Here is a 22648-nt window from a genome sequence, read left to right as displayed (position 1 = left end):
TATATAGGGTCTAAGGTCGAAATTAGCTGGAAAGGTGTTTGCTAGTGGACAAAGGATGAAAGGAGAATTCCCTTCCTTTGCCCCAAGGAGATGTCCCCAAAGATAATGTGCCTGGCTCCCAAGTGTGAAAATGTGAATGTGTATGTTGATGTAGTTTCGTTCCTGGCGCCACTAGCGACTTTCCTGGCTTCTTAATGCAACACTTGTTAATGTACCTGTGTACCCCCACCCTGAAAAGATCAAACAACTCAAAATCCCAAACCGAAGGTTTTTTCCCCCTCGCTCAAAAATCCAAACTAAAAATATAATTTTTGTGAACTAAATGTTTCAAAAGTTATACATACGGTAATGGATAAAGTCTGTGGCCTGAGTAATGGGGTTTGATATAAAATAAATATATAGAGCGAAGAGCGTGCATGAGAGTGGGGGGGGGGGTGGTGGTATAAAGAACGTGCAGCTGACAGAGAGAGGCTATAGCCAGCGTGGTTGCGCGCAGTAAAGATAAAGAAATAAAAGTAACAAAAACATCAAACTTGTCTCATATATTTAGATGCAATGACGGATACAGCAAAATCAAAGCCGGGCGCCACACTTTGTACTATGATGTGACTTGTATCACATTAAAACTTAGGTCGCAAGTAATGGAGCATGTATGTGGCTTGAGTAATGGGGTTTTAAGATAAAACAAACTGGAGATCGAAGAGCGTGCTTGAGAGTGAGGGGGGGTGGAATGGACGAACGTGCAGCTGACAGAGAGATGTTGTGGTGCAGAGGCCATAGTGATACATTCTTGTCACTTTGTAATTTTTTATTAGCACGCAAGTTATGGAGCAATTCTGTGACCCGAGTAATGTTGTTTGAGAAAAATTACTCTTCTGCCATAGTGTGTTGTCCTCCATTCTTAGCAAATTGTGAGGGTAGCTTCCACTGCGAATGTGAGTAAAGGATGCACTGATGCAGATGGAACCCGCTCTGTCCAGTGAACGTGAGGGAAGGTTTAACTGAGTATGTGAGATGCTTGTTCCCTGTATGTGAGAGAAACTTGCACTACTGTTGATTGTGCATGCCATTATGTGTGTGTAGGGTTGGCAAGTGATGCTGAGGTTGGTCTATGTGCGTGGAAGAAACATGCACTATCGTCTGATGGGATGTGTGCGTGGTGTAAGCATGTCTTCATTGGCCTGGTTGTATGTGTGCCAGGAGGTAATGTGGTGTTGCTGAGTGGTGATGCAGAGTGATGCAGGTGTTGCGCTGAGTGACGCAGAAGTTCCGCTGAGTGAGGAGTGATGCTGTGCTGGTGCTGAGTGATGATGTGGTATTGGTGCGGAGTGTTGGCTGTGGTTGTGCAGTGGTGTGTATGCCTGGTGAATGCGTGCACTGATGGCTGATGGTGTCTATGCCTGGTGAGAGTGTGCACTAAAGGCCGGTGGTGTGTATGCCTGTTGAATCCGTGCACAGATGGCTGATGGTGTCTGTGCCTGTTGAAAGCGTGCACTGACGGCCGGTGGTGTGTATGCCTGGTGAATGCGTGCACTGATGGTGTCTGTGCCTGGTGCAAGTGTGCACTGACATCCGTTGGTGTGTATGCTTGGTGAAAGCGTACACTGATGGCTGGTGGTGTGTGTGTGTGCCTGATGAAAGCGTGCAGTGACGGCCGGTGGTGTGTATGCCTGGTGAAAGCGTGCAATGATGGCTGGTGGTGTGTGTGTGTGTGTGCCTGGTGAAAGCGTGCACTGACGGGCGTTGGTGTGTATGCCTGGTGAAATCGTTCAGTGATGCCTGGTGGTGTGTCTGTGTGTGCCTGGTGAAAGTGTGCACTGATGGCGTGTCTGTGTGTGCCTGGTGCAAGCGTGCACTGATGGCGGTTGCTGTGTGTGTATGCCTGATGAAAGCGTGCACTGATGGCAGGTGGTGTGTGTCTATGCCTGATGAAAGCGTGCACTGATGGCGGTTGGTGTGTGTGTGTGTGTGTGTGTGTGTGGCCTGAGTAATGGAGTTTGAGAAGAAAAAAAATGGAGAGCCAAGAGCGTGCATGAGAGGAAGGCGGGGGGTTGAATGGAATAACATGCATCTGAGTGAGAGAGAGGCTGTGGTCTGCGTGTTTGCGCTAAAGCATGAAACTTCTATCATATATTTGTATGCAATGACCGAAACAGCAAAATACAAGTCGTCCCCAACACTTGTGTGACTTGTATCACATATTTGGAATTAATGACAACTTGTATTACTGAAAAGAATAGCTTGCAAGTAATGGAGTCTATGGCCTGAGTATTGTGGTTGAAGAGCAAAGAGCGTGCATGAGAGGGAGTGGGTGGGGGGGGTGGAATGGACGACCGTGCATCTGAGCACTCCAGTACCCTGGTGTGGTATCGTCACCAGACGGCCCCAGCACTCCCTCTAAAAAAAACAAAACATAATGGTCCACAGAATTGCCGAGATTTGTGTTATTGTTTATTACAAATGTTCTGTGTTGCAGAGGCCATAGTGAGTAGGTCTTATGTCAGTTTTATCCCACCACTACCTAGAAAAAAAAAACACGATGGTCGACAGAATTGCCGAGTTTTGTGTTACTGTTTGTTACAAATCTTCTGTGTTGCAGAGGCCATAGTGAGTAGGTCTTATGTCACTTTTAAAAAGCCAGATTATCATGCAACTTATGGAGCAATTCTGTGGCCTAATTAATATTGTTTGCGATTTTTAAAAGAAAGGACTGCGAGGAGTCTGTGGGCTGAGTATTGTGTTTGGAGAGCAAAGAGCGTGCATGAGGGGGGGGGGTGGATTGGACGAACGTGCAGCTGAGTGAGAGATAGGCTGTGGTCTGCGTGTTAGCTTGCAGTAAATGAAATGTCCCAAAAGCATGAAACTTGTATCATATATGTATATGCAATAACGAAAACAGCAAAGTACAAGTTGGGCGCCACACTTGCTACTTATGATGCGACTGTGGATGGGCCGTTGTGTTTTTCATTTCCTTTCGCTCCGATTAGCATTTCACAGGGGATGTCCGCCAACAGATAAGAATCTTTATGGCTGTGCTTAAAGCACTCCAGTATCCTGGTGTGGTTTCGTCACCACTCCCTCGAAAAAAAAAACAGGATGGTCCATAGAATAGAGCGAAGAGCGTGCATGAGAGTGAGGGGGGGTGGAATAAAGAACGTGCAGCTGTCTGAGAGAGAGGCTGTAGTCAGCGTGTTTGCGTGCAGTAAAGATAAAGAATTAAAATTAACAAAAACATCAAGCTTGTCTCATATAATTTGATGCAATGACGGATACAGCAAAATCCAAGTTGGGCGCCCCACTTTGTACTTATGATGTGACTTGTATTACATTAAAACTTAGTCCGCAAGTAATGGAGCAAGTATGTGGCTTGAGTAATGGGGTTTAAGATAAAACAAAATGGAGATCCAAAAGCGTGCATGAGAGTGAGCGAGGGTGGAATGGACGAACGTGCAGCTGACAGAGAGATGTTGTGGTGCAGAGGCCATAGTGATAAATTCTTATGTCACTTTGTAATTTTTTATTAGCATGCAAGTTATGGAGCAATTCTGTGGCCTGAGTAATGGTGTTTGAGAGAAATGACTCTTCTTCCATAGTGTGTTGTCCTCCATTCTTAGCAAATTGTGAGGGTAGCTTCCACTGCGAATGTGAATAAAGGATGCACTGATGCAGATGGAACCCTCTCTGTCCAGTGAATGTGAGGGAAGGTTTAACTGAGTAGGTGAGATGCTTGTTCTGTGTATGTGCGAGAAACTTGCACTAATGTTGATTGTGCATGCCATTATGTGTGTGTAGGGTTGGCAAGTGATGCTGGGGTTGGTCTATGTGCGTGGAAGAAACATGCACTATTGTCTGATGGGATGTGTGCGTGGTGTAAGCATGTCTTCATTGGCCTGGTTGTGTGTGTACTAGGAGGTAATGTGGTGTTGCTGAGTGGTGATGTGGTGATGCAGAGGGATGCAGGTGTTGCGCTGAGTGATGCAGGAGTTCCGCTGAGTGATGGGTGATTCTTTGTTGGTGCTGAGTGTTGGCTGTGGTGGTGCAGTGGTGTGTATGCCTGGTGAATGCGTGCACTGATGGCTGATGGTGTCTGTGCCTGATGAGAGTGTGCACTGAAGGCCGGTGGTGTGTATGCCTGTTGAATGCGTGCACAGATGGCTGGTGGTGTGTGTGTGTGTGCCTGATGAAAGCGTGCAGTGACGGCCGGTGGTGTGTATGCCTGGTGAAAGCGTTCACTGATGTCTGGTGGTGTGTGTGGGTGCCTGGTGAAAATGTGCACTGACAGGCGGTGGTGTGTATGCCTGGTGAAGTTGTGCAGTGATGCCTGGTGGTGTGTCTGTGTGTGCCTGGTGAAAGTGTGCACTGATGTCTGGTGGTGTGTGTGTATGCCTGATGAAAGAGTGCACTGATGGCTGGTGGTGTGCGTGTATGCCTGATGAAAGCGTGCACTGATGGCTGGTGTTGTGTGTGTGTGTGTGTGTGTGTGTGTGTGTGTGTGTGTGTGGCCTGAGTAATGGAGTTTGAGAAAAAAAAATATGGAGAGCCAAGAGAGTGCATGAGAGGAAGGCGGGGGTTAAATGGACGAACATGCATCTGAGTGAGAGAGAGGCTGTGGTCTGCGTGTTTGCGCTAAAGCATGAAACTTCTATCATATATTTGTATGCCATGACCGAAACAGCAAAATAAAAGTTGTGTGCCACACTTGCATGAGAGTGGGGGGGGGGGGGGGGGGGGTGGTATAAAGAACGTGCAGCTGACTGAGAGAGAGGCTATAGTCAGCGTGTTTGCGCGCAGTAAAGATAAAGAAATAAAAGTAACAAAAACATCAAACTTGTCTCATATATTTAGATGCAATGACGGATACAGCAAAATCCAAGCCTGTCTCATATATTTAGATGAAATGACGGATACAGCAAAATCCAAGTCGGGCGCCACACTTTGTACTTATGATGTGACTTGTATCACATTAAAACTTAGGTCGCAAAATTTTACTAATAACAAGGCAGCGCTGGGAGGGGGGCTGGGCACTAACTGAAGTGCTCTGGGTGATGTTTGTGCGAGGCGGGCAGAAAGGACGGCCATGGGAGGTGGGAGGAGACGTAATAGAGTGGTGCAGGCGGAGAAGCAGAAAAAGTGAAGTGAATAATTAGGGGAGGAGAACTCGCAGAGGCCGGCCGAGCGCACGCTGGGGAAGCCTGTGGTAGGGAGGCTGATGCCTTTCATGTGGGGAAATGCTCGTACTTGTGGTCACGTGATCTCGCAGAGGCCGGCCGAGCGCACACTGGGGAAGCCTGTGGTAGGGAGGCTGATGCCTTTCATGTGGGGAAATGCTCGTGCTTGTAGTCACGTGATTCAGGAGCCTTGGGTTTAACTTTTGGTTTCACTGCTATAGACTGGTCCTATTCATTCCTGCGGAATGGAATAGGCCGAGACCTACAAAGCACTATAGCTCAACATGTTAATGAAAAAGAGTCACAATCTGTTAATAGGATTTTTAAAGGTTATAGCACAAACGAAATTGTTCCGCCTAACAAAAGTATGGGTATGTTTGACAAAAAACAAGATGGTTACCGGTGTTATAGATGTGACAGCAAAGATCGTTTAGCTCACAGTAAAAGTTGCCCAGCTATTAACATTAAATGTGGTAATTGTGGTCTAAAAGGTCATTACGTCAAGGTTTGTAATCGTTTACTTCTGGACATAGTAATATAGTGATTGCCCCCGAAACTGATGAATCTTCCAGCGGTACTGGTATAGCTAACTCTTCAATAGAGGAACCAGGTACGCCACCGACACAACTAACTACTGGTGGCGCAAGATTATTATCTTGGAACATTGGGGGGCTTCCTTCTAAATTGGACCAAGCAGACTGGGGAGAATTCATAGATATCCATGACATATGTGTTTTCCAGGAAACTTGGGCTCTAGAACCACAATATAGGGTAGGCTTTGCGGCCTATTGTGAGGGTGCAGTTAAGGGCACCATAGGGAGACCGTCTGGGGGCATTTGCATATGGGTTGCTTCACACTTGGGTTGCAAAGTCAGACGGGTTGAAACATACTCCCCTGACATAAGTTGCATCCTTCTGTCCTATAAAAATTTTCAGCAACTAGCCACTGTAAATGTTTATTCCCGACCGGTCCAGTATGGTGGGACTTCCCCAATAGTGAGCCTGTCAGATTTTTTAGACAGCCTGGCAGGAAATCCAAACCTTATAATTTGTGGAGATCTCAACTGTCACTTTGAGCCGCTTAATGGAGTCACACACATAATAACTGATGAAGAAGACTCTTCCTGGTCAATCCTCGCTCCCAATATGTACTCTGCTAATCGATGGACTCTATTAGCTCTCCAGATAACTGCACTGACCCGGACTTTCTCATTGAGGGCCTGTAATGGCAGATTGCCTAGCGATAGCCCTGGACAACCGACCTTCTAGAGGTTGGGCCACGCCACAGTTATCGATTATATCCTGATTAGCGTGGAGTTATGGCACAAGGTGGCTGACTTCACTGTAGAAGAAAGATGCGAGAGCGACAACAACCCCATAGTTATGGTCTGTGATATCCAATGGTCTGGCCTAAGCGGTGCTAGCGAGGAGGTGTTTAAAAATAATCTGGAAATCGATGAGGGAGGGAGACGTATCATATGGACAAAGTTAAAGCAATCTGAGGAGTTAATGCCCAAATTGTATGCTAGTGTCATTCCAGTGTTAGAGAGAACTAGTGATATAGTCGGGAAATTAACTTATCCCGCCTTTGACAGTGAGTTAGGAGTGCTTCACCAAGAATTGACTGAGGTCCTGGCTGTTTTTTTTTTATAAAAGCGTCACCAACAACCTTAAAACCGGTGGTGGTAGGAAATTATGGTACACGAAAGCCTGCAGGGTAGCAAAACAAACCCTGCTGATAGAATTGAAAGGGGCTGACCCCTTCCGCGTTAGGGAGGCTAGGAAGGCATATAAGACTATTATTTTAAAGGCGAAAACAGAGTGGGAAACAGGAAGGTGGCAGGAGAGCAAGCTGGCCCTTGACCAAAAAGATAGTAAAAGCTTTTGGAATTTGGTGCACCATGGGTAAGTGGAAGGTAGAACCACACTTGATCCTAATATTGATGAGGGCGCCTGGTTAGCATATTTCAGGGATCTGTACTCATGCCCCCCTCCTGGCCCAAATATTAATAACACTCTGTGTAGTAATTTTAATCTCCAAGGCCTATGTGATGCACCCCCATTTGTTATGGGAGAATTGGAATCCGCCTTGGCCAAACTGCAGCACAATAAAGCTCCAGGACTAGATAAAATACCAGGCAACTTATTTAAAAGTGAGCAGACAATTTGGGCCCCATATCTTTTAGCATTATTCAATGCAATTCAATATGGCCTCCCGGCACCATTGACGTGGGCGGGTGCCGAGATGTCCCAATTTTCAAGAAAGGCTCCCCATTGGAACCGTCAATTACCAGGCCTATTAGCCTTATCGACGTTCTACAGAAACTGTATGGTAGGTTGCTGCTAGGGAGGTTGCAGGAATGGATGGAAGACCAAGACATACTTACCCCATTGCAAGCGGGTTTTAGGGCCAAAATGTCCACGGTCGATCAGCTGTTTAGACTGCAGCTGATCCACTGGAAACATGTGGTCCTTGAAAAGGGTAGTTTATACCTTATCTTCGTCAACTTAAAGTCGCGTTTGATATGGTTGACCGTGACCAACTCTGGACTATCCCATTGAATATGGGTGTTCCACTTTATCTCTGTTCCCAATTGCAACGCCTCCATGAGGGTACTTATGCTAGAGTGAGATATGGAAAGGGCGCACAACTGACGGCCCCCTTCTCTGTTGACAAGGGGGTTCGCCAGGGCTGTGTCCTTGCGCCAACTCTTTTCTCGCTTTTCCTCAATGGCCTTGTGGACGACCTAAATTGTGTAAAAGATCTGGATTCCCCAAAGATCGGATCACCTAAGTTCCCTGCATTAATGTTTGCAGATGATACCCTGCTCCTCTCAAAAACACCTATGGGGATGCAGCGAGTATTACGAGAATTAACCCAGTTCTGCAAAAAGAGGAAACTTCTAATCAATATCAATAAAACAAAATACATGGTATTTAATGCCAAATCTTCTACTTATCCCAATCCAGCAATGGATGACATACCACTGGAACGTGTTCACATCTTTGAATATTTAGGTCTGACCTTAAATGATAAGATGTCTTGGGCTCCCCATATTGAGAAGGCGAATCTGAGGCTTGCACAAACAATAGGGGGTTTTAGGAAAGTCCATAATGGCAGTACTGTGAAGGTAATTAGTCCCCAACTTGAGATTTACAAAGTACAAGCAGGCTCTGTAGCTTTGTATGGGGCGGAACTCTAGGGGCATAGTAACACAAACACACTGACGATCACTGAAAATTAATACCTCAGAAGTGTCACGGTGCTTCCGACTAATACCCCATTAGTCACGCTTAGGATGGACTTGGGTATACCCCCAGTGGCAGATTTAATTGCGAGCCGACCACTGCTATATTGGCGGCGGTTATGGAGCACAGTTGAACTGAGCTACTATAGGGAGGAACTCAAGTCACTCCTAATGATACCTCGCCCTATTGGTAGAGAGGACTTATGGGTTACTCCAGAGGAGGGATGTTTGGCTATTTCGAAAAAAACTCTAGCGAAACACATCAAAGATTATAATCTGTGGAGTGTAAATCAAGGGGTAACCACTTCAAGTCTGACCAATGGCTTCTTGAATTTTAAATCGTACTACTGCTTTGAACAGGTTTTAGACACAATACATCATCCGCTTACTAGGAGGCTCTTCCCCCAGTTTAGATTTGGCACCCTACCATTATTTGCAAAAACAAATAAGTGGTTTGATGAGGCTTGTTATTTATGCCCGGGTTGCCATGTGGAGGAGGAAACTGAAATGCATGTGGTCCTTTTCTGCCCGGCCTACAAACAGGCTCGGAGGAAATGGATCATACAACTGTGTAGAAATCTGGGCATAAGGGACTATTGTGCCATATTCAGGATTTTAAAATCGGATATGGACCCATTGTTTGTGACTGTTATTTCTAAATTTCTCCAGGCAATGTGGTCGAAACGAAGTTCCTTCTAGAAATTGATGTTTAATCTTAGAACCTTTGTCCTGAGCAGTATAGTTTGAGAGTGTTTTTTTAATCATTCCCATCCAATTGTTTAATAACTTTCTTAAATGTTTTTATATTAACTTATTTTTTTTTCAATAATTGGGATCAAAATTTACTAATGTCTTTTACTCTGTGATTATTGATGGTATTACTGTACTAAAGTGTAACTCCTAAAGTAACCACCGGAATTTAAGCTACATATGTATGAATTTAACTTGTGTGCTTTTATGACTGTAAAAGTCGAAATAAAGTTATTATGTAGAATAGGAAAAGGCGTATTAAATATATTGATGATGATGATGATCACAGCTGTACTGAGGAGGCGGATGAGGAAAACGATATGTCAAATTTCGTGATAGACATTAAAGAAAACTAACCCTCAATATAACTGATGCTCATTGCAAAGGTAAACCTGAATGTTGGATGATGATTGGAGGTGTTGGTCTAAATATGTACTCAGATTCTGGTTCCCCTTACACTATTGTCAATGACGAAGTTTGGAAAGAGAAATTGCTTGACAGAGTAGGTGAATATGTATTGGAATCTGACATTAATCCTGAAGGATTTGGAGGTGAAAATAGTTATATTTTAGGTTATCGATGGATCACTTTCAAATTCAAACACAGGAATTCAAGAGGGAAATTGTACATAAGCAAAACAAGACCATCCATTCTTGGTTGGCGTAATCAAAAAGACCTACACATCATTTTAGATCCAAATAGTAAGGAACAAGTTCTTGTTCTAGATGCAGGTACATCTTTGGCTGATAGCATCAAAGAAAAATATCCAAAGTTGTTTATCAAAACACTTGGGAATTTGATTGGATTTGAAATCCGTTTAAGGAATTATGCATGTCCAAAAATACACAGAGTAAGGAATGTACTAATTGCTGTGTGTGATGATTTGACAAAGGAATTGGAAAAATTAGTGAATGCTGACATAATTGAAGCTGTTAAAGTCTCTGACTAGATTTCTCTTGTTGTGATCGCATGGCGCAGCAATGGCAAAATCAGGTTGTGTGTGGATTTGCGCTACTTAAATAATAACATCATGATTGACAAATTTCCACTTCCAAAAATCAATGAGATGGTTTCAATGCTGAAGGGAGCAAAGTGGTTTTCCACGATAGATGTATATTCTGCATACCACAGGGGTGAGGAATTTAATAAAATATCTACTTGTCCATGGGGCAGGTTGCTTCATAAATCTACTTGTCCTGTAACAAAATCTACTTGCCCACTTGGCGCCATGTACTACAGCGACAAATTATGGCCGCAATCTCATTATATAAGAGTTCTGAAATAGCCTCCTTGATTATGCCAGGGCTCATACCATAGTTGTGTTTGAATACTTGCAATCCCTTTATGTTGCGACGTTTCGGCAGATCTATATACTGGGGCTGATCATAAAGAAAGCTTTTCTAACCCAGAGAATAAAACACAGAACTGACCTGAAGGGACTAAAAAAACTGAGTGCTTATAGTCTTGTCAAAAGTACAGAGGGAATGGAGCCATACCTATACCTTATGTATAATGCCCAGGATAGGTTTTTAATGTGTCGTTTTAGGCTCAATTTATTACCTTATTTATTAGCCTCTCCGTTAGGATTTTTAAGTTCAATTGAGCAGAAGGGAGAGGGCGGCTGCGACAATAGGTCTCCGCAGCATTCCCTTCATTTTGTATTATTGTATACTTTTTATTCAATGCCTAGGCAAAGATTCTTGGTAGGAATTCTAAAACAAGTTAAATTGAAACATGCTAAAGCTGCTCTACTCTTTCTGCAACAAGCGATTGATCCATTGCATTATGTTGTATTATGAATTTTATTAAAGTGGCGGTCCGACTGAGGGTAACTAGAGGGGGGGAGTGACCGATAATATTCCCAATGAATTCATATTGTTAATTTTCTCTTATAAAAATAGACTGTATCACAAGTAGGGTTCGGATAATGATTTAATTGGATTTTATTCAGTTGTATGTATATGTGCTTTTATGGTGATTTTTAATCATCGAATAAAGAACTCTTGACTTGACTACTGGGGCTGAAGGGAGTGGTAAGCAATAGTTCCAGGGTCAGAGTGCCCTTTTGAGTCAGTGCAAACTTACTATCTTTCATGTTTAAGGGTATCAAAAACTCTTTCCTAATATATTCCCATACAGAGAAATATTGGAAATTTACTCCTGATAATGGTAGACGTAAACCTTCTTCCAGGGTTAGGAAAAAAGTGGTTGGAGGGAAAGTGAACTTGCACACACTCAGATTTTCGCATGAGCAAATCTACACATGCATATTTCCCCAAACAAAAATGCAGTTCACAAATATTTTGTAGGAGTACTATTTATTGTCCTACTTCTGTAAATTCTTGGGAATTCACGAAAGCCACATAACTACCCTTAATTCAAGAACATGTACCTTGGATGCACTTTTGAGACTTTATTTAATAATTGTGCCCCTAATATGGTCTGGCGTTGACCGTGACCTTTTGTGTTTCTTAAAGTTTTGTTTCAGCTGGCTTCACTGTGAGTTGACAGCATTCTGTTCTTGCACAAGGAGCATATCAGCACACAAAGTATTTTTGTTCATTGCCGGTAACTACTGTTGCAGTGTGTGCTTGTTGAGACCAAAAAACTATTTTTGCTTTTGCGAATGTTTGTTATAATGGTAAGGGCCTAGCAGCTCACACCCCAATATGGTTTTATAAAATATGATATATGCATATACAACAAGTCACACATTGATATAACTAAAAAGCGGACCACTAATTTCAGACTCACTGGCTTTGCCAATGCTCGTTTGTTTCCCATAATGATATTGAAACTGGTTACACTGATTTTTGGTTATGAATATTTTTGGGAAACACTAGCATGCATCAACACATGTTACTAAATGATGATGCAAAAAAGGGTACCTGAAACTTTACAGTAGTTTAGCTAAATGTTTTTTTTTCCCACTTTCATTTTTTTTATCAACATTTTTTTAAAGCAAAAAATCATCAATCTTGATTTCAGGCTTTTGCAAATATTTGCATCAAATCAGAGAGCATTCCGGGAGCATTATACATAGCTTCATTTTGCTAAACTTTGAAAACGTGTGCAAACATTTTTGTACTGGAACCACTGTCAACAGTGTAGGTGGCGCTTACAACATTTAATTAGAGCGCTCACCCTAATAATAAAGGCTTTCAATTGAAGAACCATAAATACAAGTTTGAACAGCAGTAACATATGGGCAAAAATATTACCTTTCTTTATTTGTGATTGTACCAGCAAAGCAAAGTATACATCGAACATCACACATTTCTAACAATCAAATTTTTCCAGTTTTCGCCCCAACTACAGGTATCCCATTTATAATCATCTTCCTTTTTACCAAATAGACAGAGTTCGTATAGTAACAGCGCACCCCTCCCGGTGCGCTGCAAACCATATTTGCATCCGGGAAGTTTGCATGAAGCTTTCTTGTTTACAGAAATAACTACAGAAAAAACCTGCACCCTCCCGCCCCCACCCCAACTATCTCACCCTCTACCCTCCCGTCTCCTGGTCGCTGCTGTCGCTTATTTAAGCAGTGCCCGGGATCCAAAATACCGACTGCTCCGGTACAGTGTTAGGGAGTGGTCATGATCATCAGACCTATCGCCGATACGATTTGTTTCCCATCATCCATACCTATCGTGTGCCTCACGGTCTATCTCCCTGGGACTGTGGAGTGTCCAGCCCTTCCAATGCCAGTAGCATAACCTCCCAATCTAAGGCCATGGGGTCCTTCAGTTTCCCAGTGTCCTCCTCCTTCTTAAGGGTGATACTCTCCGCCCGGCCCCATTTCACCACTTCTCTCTTCCACGTCTCTATACTAGGTATTCTGAGGGATTTCCATCTCATTGTCAACACTCGAACCACCAATAGGAGAGCCAGATCTATAAATCTCAATTTGCCCTTCAATGTCTTGGGGCGTCCGCGAGATCCCACTAAGCAATATAGAACCTGCATATGTGTAGTCTCTGGCAATATCCCACACACCTGTACCCAGTATCCCCTCAATTGTGGGCATGACCACAGCATGTGGGGGAAGCCCGCCTCATCTTCCCTGCATCGTGGGCAATGGTGAGGGAGTTGGGGATCATCCGGTGGATCTTTCCTGGGGTTAGGTACGCCCTATGGAGAACCATAGTCTGGATGAATTTAAATTTCACATTCCGTGAGACTCGTTTGGGGTGTTGTATCGTCCACCAGGCGGTATCGGTCAGTTCTTTCCCAGTATCTTGCGCCCAAGTATCTCTAAGTTTATCAAAGGATATGGCCGCATGCTCTCGGACCCCGGTGTATAACCATCGCACCAAATGACCCCCGGTCCCCATGTAATACATGGGGTGCACTAAGTCATGCTGTATTGGTTGGGTTCTTTGTGGCGCCCAAGTGGTCCGGATAAAGTGGGACACTGTAGCATGCAGAAAATACTGCCCGGCGGAGGCCCCGGTAGCCCGTACAAAATTGTCATGGTCCAGGAGGACATCATCCCCAAAGAACATCCCAACCTTCTCAATCCCTGCATCCGTCCAGTGGTGTAGTGTTCGCTTCGTGAGTCTCCCCTGTGGTGTCGGGATGCCTAGCAAAGGAATTTTCCCCGCATAGGGCGTTACTGATGCAGTGTAAGCTAGAGCCTTCCTCAAGCAAATCAGGGCGGTGTGTAAAAGTGGGTGGCAGGTCCGCGAGATCCTACTTTTGGGCAACAGGAGGTTATGTAATTCTCCCCGATCCCCGATCAACCCGGTCTGTCGTGAATCCAATCTCATGCAGAATCCTACCGACCACCCAGTAAGATAGCCACTGTAGCTGGCTAGCGTAATAATATCCACGGAAATCCAGGACCCCCAGGCCTCCCATTCTGGTGCCCAGCTGAAGTTTATGGAGACTGATACGTCTCCGGCCCGACCCCCATATGAGTGTAATCAGCAGGGTATTGATCGTGTTAAAAATATGTTGCGGAAGGCACACTGGCAGGTTTACGAAAAAATATAATATAGTCGAGGGAGCATGACCATCTTGGATATCGCAATCCGACCCATGACAGATAAAGGCAAAGAGGTCCAGAAACCGATGCTGCCACAGAGACCGACAATGGCTCTTGAGATATTGCCATCAATTTGATCCTCCGTCTTCCTATACATTTGAATCCCTAAATATGTAAAGATGGTCTGTGCCACCGGAATCTGATAAGTTCCAAAGCGTACGGAAGGAGGGCAGGTGCCTCCTGGAAATAAAAGCCAACCGATTTGTCTGGGTTTATGGACAATCCAGGCACTTCCCTGAACCTACAGAATATGTCATATAGCTGTGTATGATCCGCCTCCAAATCTCGGAGATACAATAAAATATCATCCGCATAGATAGAAAGCAAGTGGCGAGTCTCCAATATTGGAATGCCCATCCTTTCCGTCTGAGTGCGAAGGGCAATGGCCAAGGGCTCAAGTGCCAGGACAAATAGGAGCGGGGATAGGGGGCAGCCCTGTTGGGTACCTCTGCACACCGGGTATTCTGCAGAAACGTAACGACCCGTTCGTGCCCGGGCTGTGGGGTCGGTGTATAACAACCGGATCCACCTCAACAGGGAGTCTGGGAAGCCGAAGCGTTTCAGGGCTTCGAACATGAAGACCCAAGACAGAGAGTCGAACGCCTGTCTGAGGTCTATGCCGATGCACCCCACCCGGGTTAAGGCCGTCGGCGATGCAGCCATCAGTGCGTGTAAGCGTCTTGTGTTGAAGGATGTACTGCGTCCGGGGAGGAACCTGCACTGATCCTGGTGTGCTAGAGTAGGAAGGTGGGGATGGATACGCAGGGCAATAGCCTTACTTAGTATTTTATATTCAGTGGACTGCATGGATAAGGGTCTATAATTTGCCAGTTCCAGGGCATCCCTGCCCGGTTTAGGTATTGAGGTAACTAGGGCTTGCATAGTCGACACTGGTAAGTGTCCCTCTTCAAATGCTGTCCTTTAAATGTTTTCCAGGACCGGTACCAGGGTCTCCGCATATGTCGAATAAAACTCCACGGGGAGCCCGTCCATACCAGGCGTCTTATTTCGGTTAAGGTGTTTAATCGCAGAATGTATGTCGTGCTGGGTGATAGGCCCCTCAATCGCCTTCTGCATATCAGCCGTCAGGGATGGGAAGGGAAGGTCCTGCATGAACTTGGTCACCTTTACAGGGTCCTCAAGACCTGTAGGAGCGCATAGCGCCTTCAGGTGGTCGTGGAATGCCAAGTTAATCTTGGATTGGGTACACACCGGGATGCCCGTTGGGCTGCGTATGGAAGTGATTACCGGCGAGTCCGGTCTGTCCCGCACTAGGGTACCGGATCTGTCGGCCTTTGTGTGTTGTTTTCTCAGGTATGCGTTATAGTCTATGTTTCGTAGCGTCTCTAACGTTTCTGCATGGTCAATGTATTTATCCTGCAATTCCCTTTGCTTTTCCGGGTCCACGCTCGCTTCCCGCACCAGCACCTTTAGCCGCTCCTCCACCTCGAATAGCCTTTTGTGCGTCTCCTGTCTGGCCCCTACTAGTTGCCCTATCGCCACCCCACGTACAACTACCTTCATGGCATCCCAGTCCCAATTTTCTGCAAAATAGTGAGTTAGGGTATCAGACAGAGTGGATCTAAAAGGTGCATCCTCCAGGAGATGCGGGTTAAGCCTCCAGGTCAGGACTGGGGTCGGCATTCTACCCCAAAAAAAGAGTAATCGCTAGGGGTCTGTGGTCCGAGAAGGTTTTCGCTAAATATTCTGAGGTTGACTAGAGCGCTGGAGCATATGAAGCGATCTATTCGGGTGTGTAAATCATGGACCGGGGAATAGAAGGAGTATTCTCTATATTCCGGGTGTAACACATGCCAGGCATCAGTTCGTCCCCATCCATTCACCCACGCTGCGAACAAATCAGTCAGCCTCGTAGCTCCTGACGCCTCAAGGGGGGGTTGGGATCTATCTAGGTTCAAGTCCAGTGTCAAAGTCCAGTGTCGCATTCCAGTCTCCTTCGAGCACCCACGGGATCCCAGCCCAGTCAGACAGTGCCACTCCAACCCTCTGTAGGAACCTGTCCTGGTCATAGTTCGGGGCATATATACTACCCAGGATTATCAGTGTACCATCTAATGTGCCCTTAACCAGAATGTATCTACCCTGGTCGTCCACCCTCCTCTCCAGTTCCACAAAGGGTGTCCCATGTCGAACCCAAATGGTCGCCCCGCTAGAGAAAGCAGAGTATGTGGTGGAGTAAACGGTGCCCCTCCATTTCCTCCTCAACTTCTGCGCTTCCGATATCGTGAGGTGTGACTCCTGTAGGAAGGCTATGTGTATCTGCTGCCTAAGGAGGACGGAAGGGATTCTGTGCCGTTTCTGTACAGACCCTAGACCCCGCACATTCCAGGTGATAAATTTGTATTTCCCTATAGTCTCAGCCATGATCATTCTGTGACAGGGCGGACGGTATTAGCAGTCGTGTATAAGCATCCCATAAGATAGGCGACCAGGAGATTATACCCTCTAAATTCCCCAATAAGAACATAAACACGGCGCAGCGGTGTAACCCCGCTGGGCCCAACAGAAAACCAAATAACAAAGAAATCCAGAGTCTTGTGCATTCGCCATTGGGGGGGCGGCTAAACTCTTGCACACACATGGTGTTGTTGCCATCGGGCGCTGTCGGCTCAACTGTAGTCCAGCCGGGGAATATAACACACAGATATTAAAGAACATTACATTTTAGAACAGTTGCTGCGGGTAGTCCTGACTCCTCTGTACCCTCACAGTACAACCCCTATACACGTGGACCTCATGAAAGGGGATGGGGTCTGGAGAAAGCTAGATATATACCATCAACCAGGTAAACGTTCCCCAACCCCCGCCCCCACAGAACCACACTATAACATTCTAATGTCCATCAGTGGTCTACACAAGGAAAAAGATACAGTGAGGTGCAACTGAGGAAGTCGCTGCCAGTAACCACTGGCTATCCGATCAATTGTCCATCAGATCGTCTGCAGTCCTGGGAGTGACCGTGGGGAACAGAATCACACTATGTTCCGAGTCTGAGTGGAGAGTGCGGTCATCCGAGTCTGTTGCAATATGCGCCGCGTCGTCTCGAAAAGTCCCGACCAGCGCCGTTGCTCCAAGCTGATCCGTCTTCTGTTGTTCCTGTGACAGACCATGTTGACTCTTCCTCTGCCCAGCTCCCGAGTGTCTGCTGTCGTCGTGGTCGGACTCGTCCCTCGAGCCACCAGCGGTCGTGGTTAGAGTAGTGTCCTGACTGACATCTATGCCCATCACCTCCAACCATTCATCGACGTCTGCGGGGCTCTCAAAGAATTGTGTTTTCCGCCCGTGGATCACTTTCAAACGGGCAGAGAAAAATAGTGTATATTTCATCTGGGCCTTTCAAAGCTTTTTCTTCACCTCCAGGCATGACGCCCGCTGTTTTTGCACAATGTTCGTATAGTCTGGGTATAAGGACACTCGCTGGTTCTCAAATTGGATGACGGACTTCGCCCTGGCTGCCTGGAAGAGACATCCCTATCCCGGTAGTTCAGAATACGGACTATCGGAGGACGTGGTGGGCGGGCTGGTCTAGGCTGGCCAGTCGGGATCCTGTGCGCACGTTCCACGCAGAAGTGTGGGAACAGACCTTCTGTTGTTACCTGGTCGCGGAACCACTGTTCCATGAAGTCCGCAGCTCGTGTCCCCTCGCACTTTTCCGGTAGGCCAATCACTCTTATGTTATTACGGCGATTGCGCCCTTCTGCATCCTCCACTCTGTCCATAAGGGAAGTGACCTGTTTCTGTAATTCATGGATCAAGGTTGAGTGGCCGGCCACGGTTGGTGCGAGATCCGCGACTGTAAGACCCTGCTCCCTGACGTTCTCCGCCAGCTTGGTATGGTCGGCTTTCAGGAGAGAAAAATTGGTAGTAAGGGCTCCCAGTTGTTGTTCCATGGCTGATCTGGAGTCCCTGATCTCTTGAAGGATAAGATCAAGTTTGTCCGCTGGTTGCGCTCCTGGCGAGGCAATCTCAGCAGTCTCGGCCCGAGCACTACCAGTTCTAGCCCCCAGCTGCTGGTGGGGTCCTCCCGACCCCCCCTGCTCCTCAATGCTTTTCGTGCCCTTTCGCACCATGATGGCTCGTGTCCCGGGTCCGCTACTCGCCAGATCGCGAGAAGGCACAGTGCCCACCACAGCGGGATGGGCGTCTCTTCCCGTGCAATGGTAGTGGTTGTCGGCCGCGGGTGGTTCCAGACCCGTCTCTTAATGCAGTGGGGAGAGAGGGATCAGTGTACCCCATATGAGCCGAGCGAGGGGTGGCGTACCCCCTGGATATGTGCCCCCGGTCCCGGGGTCCCTCAGGCCGTCATGCAGGGCGCAGCACAGATACACAGGAGGGGGAAATAGCAATGTCCGCAACCAGGTGCCGCCTTTCGGGGACCCAGTCCCCGTGTGGTATATGCACGGAGCAGTGGTATGCTGGTCCTCGCCGTAATGCCCCTGCGCAGATCCTATAATAATAAGAGTTCTGGTCACTGCGAGGGTGCGGGGTCACAATCCTGCAAAAATAGGGCCTCCTGCCCCCAGATGCGCGTAGCAGTCTCGCCAGAGCCCTGAGGCCCACCCAACCGCCGTGTGCAGGCGTGATGAGGACCCGCAAGCCTGCACGCGTTATGGGCAAGGGGGGAAGGGGGGGAGAGAGGGGCCACTCAGCCCCCAAAGACGTCCCGCTCACCTCCAGGCAATGTCCACCTCACCCCCAAGGTGCCAGGGTCCCGATGTGTGGTAGAGAGCAGGGAGTCAAGATGGCGCCAGCAGAGCCCTTCCCAAGCCCCACTGGGCGGTCCCGAGCAGCGCTGTGCGGGCAAAAATATTACCTTAACTGCAGATAGTCTCCTTCCCTGATCCCTAATGTGGTACTGCAAACTGGCAGCCAAAGGGTTTGTGCTGCAGGGGGTTGGGCCTACTTGCCCCAAGGACAACATAAACATAAAAACGTGTTGCCCTTGACCCCAAACAACATGTCCTGGGCGTCGGGCTATAGGAATTCCACATCCCCGACACCATCAAGTGTCTTTGACACCTGATTCGAGGAACTACACTGCATTCATTACCCCTAATGGTTGTTTCCAATACAAACACATGCCCCTTGGGCTCGCTTCGGCAGCCACCGTTTTCCAGAGATTAATGTTCAATCTATTTGCAAAATAATTTTTTTTACTGTTTTTTCAAGATGATGATATATTAGTCTATGGAAAAGACAGACAAGCCCATGATGATTGTTTGATGAAAGCTTTCACCATCCTTGAAAAGAAAGGGCTTACAGTTGAGTATGAAAAATGTAAGTCTGCTGAAAAAAGTGTCACATACTTGGGACATATAATTGATGAGACGGGTTTAAGACCAAAACCTACCTTAGTTTAGGCTATTGTTTATGCTGCGACCCCAAAATCTAAAGATGATGTGAGATCTTTTCTTGGACTCGCTGAATATTGTGCAAAATTCATACCCAATTTCTCTGAAAATTTTTACAATATTCGCCAATTGCTCAAACAAGGATGCAAATTTGATTGGTCCCCTCAATGTGATAATGATTTCAAGAGCATCAAAAACTCAATTTCCAAAGTCACGAAACTTCATAGCTTTGATCCCTCTTTAGACTGTATCATTTCAACTAATGCAGACAACAAGGGGATTGGGGCAATGTTGTCTCAAATGGATGCACATGGTTCTCTACATACCATTGCTTTTGCCTCAAGATTTTTGTCTCCCACAGAAGAAAAAGTATCCCATTTTTTAGAAGGAAGCTTTAGCATGTGATAGGCTGTAGAACATTTTCTGGCTTTTGTTTGGGGTAAACTTGTAACTATTGACACTGATCACAAATCATTAGTGAAACTACTCACAACAGAAGGTATCGCTTCCGCTTCTCCAGAATTGTACGCATTTCTGTCCGAATGCAAGAATGTATCTACAAAATTACTTACAAGCCAGGTAAAGCTAATGTAGTTGCAGACTTTCTGTCTCGCATGCCCACATTACTTGAAGAATGCGAAAATGAGAAATGGAATGGTTGTCAGATTGTACTAGTTCATGATTCTGGTTTTTCCTCTATTAAGAAGGAAGTTTGGGGAGCGGAGTGCAAGAAAGATGTATTGCTACAAGACATTAAAAAGTTTATCAACAACAACTGACCTAATAAAAAGAATAGTTCTGCTTCTCTTCTATTAGACCTTATTGGGAGGTAAGAGCAGAACTCACAGTAGATAAAGATATACTTTTGAGGGGAGAAAGAATAATCCCTCCAGTGAACTTACGCAATGATATCCTTTTACTATGCCATGAAGGACACTTTGGAATTGGATGCATCAAATCTACTGTAAAAAAATTATTTTGGTGGGCAGGAATAGATTCTTCAGTTGAGAGGCTGGTTAGAGAATGTATGACTTGTTCTAAGGCAGATAAATCTTTAAAAACATGTGAACCTCCCATGAAAATAAAGAAACATCCTCAAAATCCATGGGAATCTGTTGCTTGAGATATTGTGGGTCCGGTTGGACCTTTGCCTCTCTACATTATTGTACTCATTGATTTATTTTCTAGGTGGCCAGTTCATAAAGTCATACAAAAAGTCAACACTATGTCTGGGTTTTTTTTTGGGGGGGGGGGGGGGGGGGGCGGGGGGGGGGTGAAATCTTCAGCCAAGAAGGAATTCCTGAATCCATTTTAAGTGATAATGGTGTTCAATTTCAGTCCAATGATTTCAAACAATTATGTAGTAGAATTGGTGTGACCTTGAGAACTACTTCTCTGTACAATCCAAGCGGAAATAGCATGGTAGAAAGGTTTAACAGGGTCATTAAAGGTGTCATTCAGCCCGCTTGTGCCAACAACAAAAATTGGGAAGTTGAACGGTCTAAGGCAGTATGGGCCTATAGAATCACTGACAATGAGGTTACAGGTACTTCTCCTTTTGTATTAATGAGAGGGAGCAAACCTAGAGCAAAACGTAATCCTGATTGGCTATTTAGTTCCAGTATGGAGCTAAAGTCCATGGAAGAGGTCGAGAAAAAAAAATCAGATACTTAGTTAAAGTACAAATGTTATTTTGATTCCAACAACAGCACTAAACCTGTGAACATTAAAGTAGGTGATTAGGTATGCGTACTTAAACCTGGATTCATCACCAAAGGTGAAAGTAAATGTTTTCCACCAACCAAAGTTAGTGAAGTACTGTTTAATGCTGTCCGCCTTGAAAATGGTACGGTTTGAAACAACAAACGTGTTGCTCTATGCAAACATCATATTGATTGTACAACTAATGTTCCTCAAAACCACACATTTTCTGATCTTAATATCGAAGATGTACTTACTCATGAGGTTAATCTGAATCCTGAACCATTTAGTGAGGGTATTACATCTGATTCTCCTTATGATGTAAACAATGATATTGTTACAGACCAGATTGTACAGACCAAGGAAATTCAGCTAATTCTGCAAATTCACTAACACATGAAGTACAATCTGATGCTGAGAGTATTGTACATTTTCAATCAAATGAAGTACAGTCTCAGAATTCTTTTGAAGATTGTACTCACTTGGGTGAAAATAATTGCTCTGAAAAACGGATCTGTAAACCACCTTCATGGTTAAAGGATTACATTGTTGATCATGCCAGATAATTAATGATAATTTTTTTTGTTTGTTTATGTACAGTGGGGGAAGGGTTATTTCCATAATTGTGATCTGTTATATTTTAGTGAGGGAGATTTGTTGTGGTTCGTGATTGTTGCTTGTGCGTGCGCCTTGTTTAGCTTTGGATTGTGTTCCAAGTTGTGGCGTTACTGACAAGGCGCAGCAAAGCAGCAATTAAGGGCAGGAATCAGATTGAAAGGACCTGCGGTCCTGGACTGCACTCGAAGAATAAACCTATACTTGTCTTACCTACAAGCCTTACGTCTTCACTTCACAGAGGTTGCCATTCAGATGTAAATTGCAGCATCTCACTGCTAATAGGTTTACGTGTTATAACTTACTTGTCTCTTCCCTATTGCTCAGCCAGAGTGAGTGCTGGTGTACTTGATGATGTTTGGAATGTTGCATGTGTGTGATGTCATGGGATGCTTGGGGTCTGGAGATGTGTGGAGTGGCAGTTGGGGGATGCAGGCTGAGCAGCAGGGAGGCTGCTCCTGGTGGGGCTTTTGTCATCTTTACTTATTAACTTAAAACCTAACTTGGAACTAAGCTTTATTAAATCCAGCTGGTTATATATACCTGTCTCAAGGACTTCGTTATTTACAACATTTTTGGCGACGAGGATGGGATAATTAAGGAACCTACAATTAAGGAACCTGCAAATGATACGTCTGTATTTAAAAGAATCTACGTGCGAAGAAAAGAGTCTGGGTTTGGAAGAATTAAAGAGCCTACAAAGAGAAAAGTACTGGTAACTATTGGAAAAGACTTACCTTTACA

General features: G+C 45.4%; 1 protein-coding gene across 2 annotated transcripts in view; it reads right to left on the bottom strand.

Moving 5' to 3' along the window:
• Positions 1-22648, bottom strand: part of ZNF511 (zinc finger protein 511) — a 158317-nt gene that overhangs the window by 131973 nt on the left and 3696 nt on the right. The window lies entirely within an intron of this gene.

Source organism: Lissotriton vulgaris, chromosome 5, assembly GCF_964263255.1.
Source record: "Lissotriton vulgaris chromosome 5, aLisVul1.2, whole genome shotgun sequence".
Taxonomy (NCBI): Eukaryota; Metazoa; Chordata; class Amphibia; order Caudata; family Salamandridae; genus Lissotriton; species Lissotriton vulgaris.
This window is presented reverse-complemented; position numbering and strand designations above follow the sequence as displayed.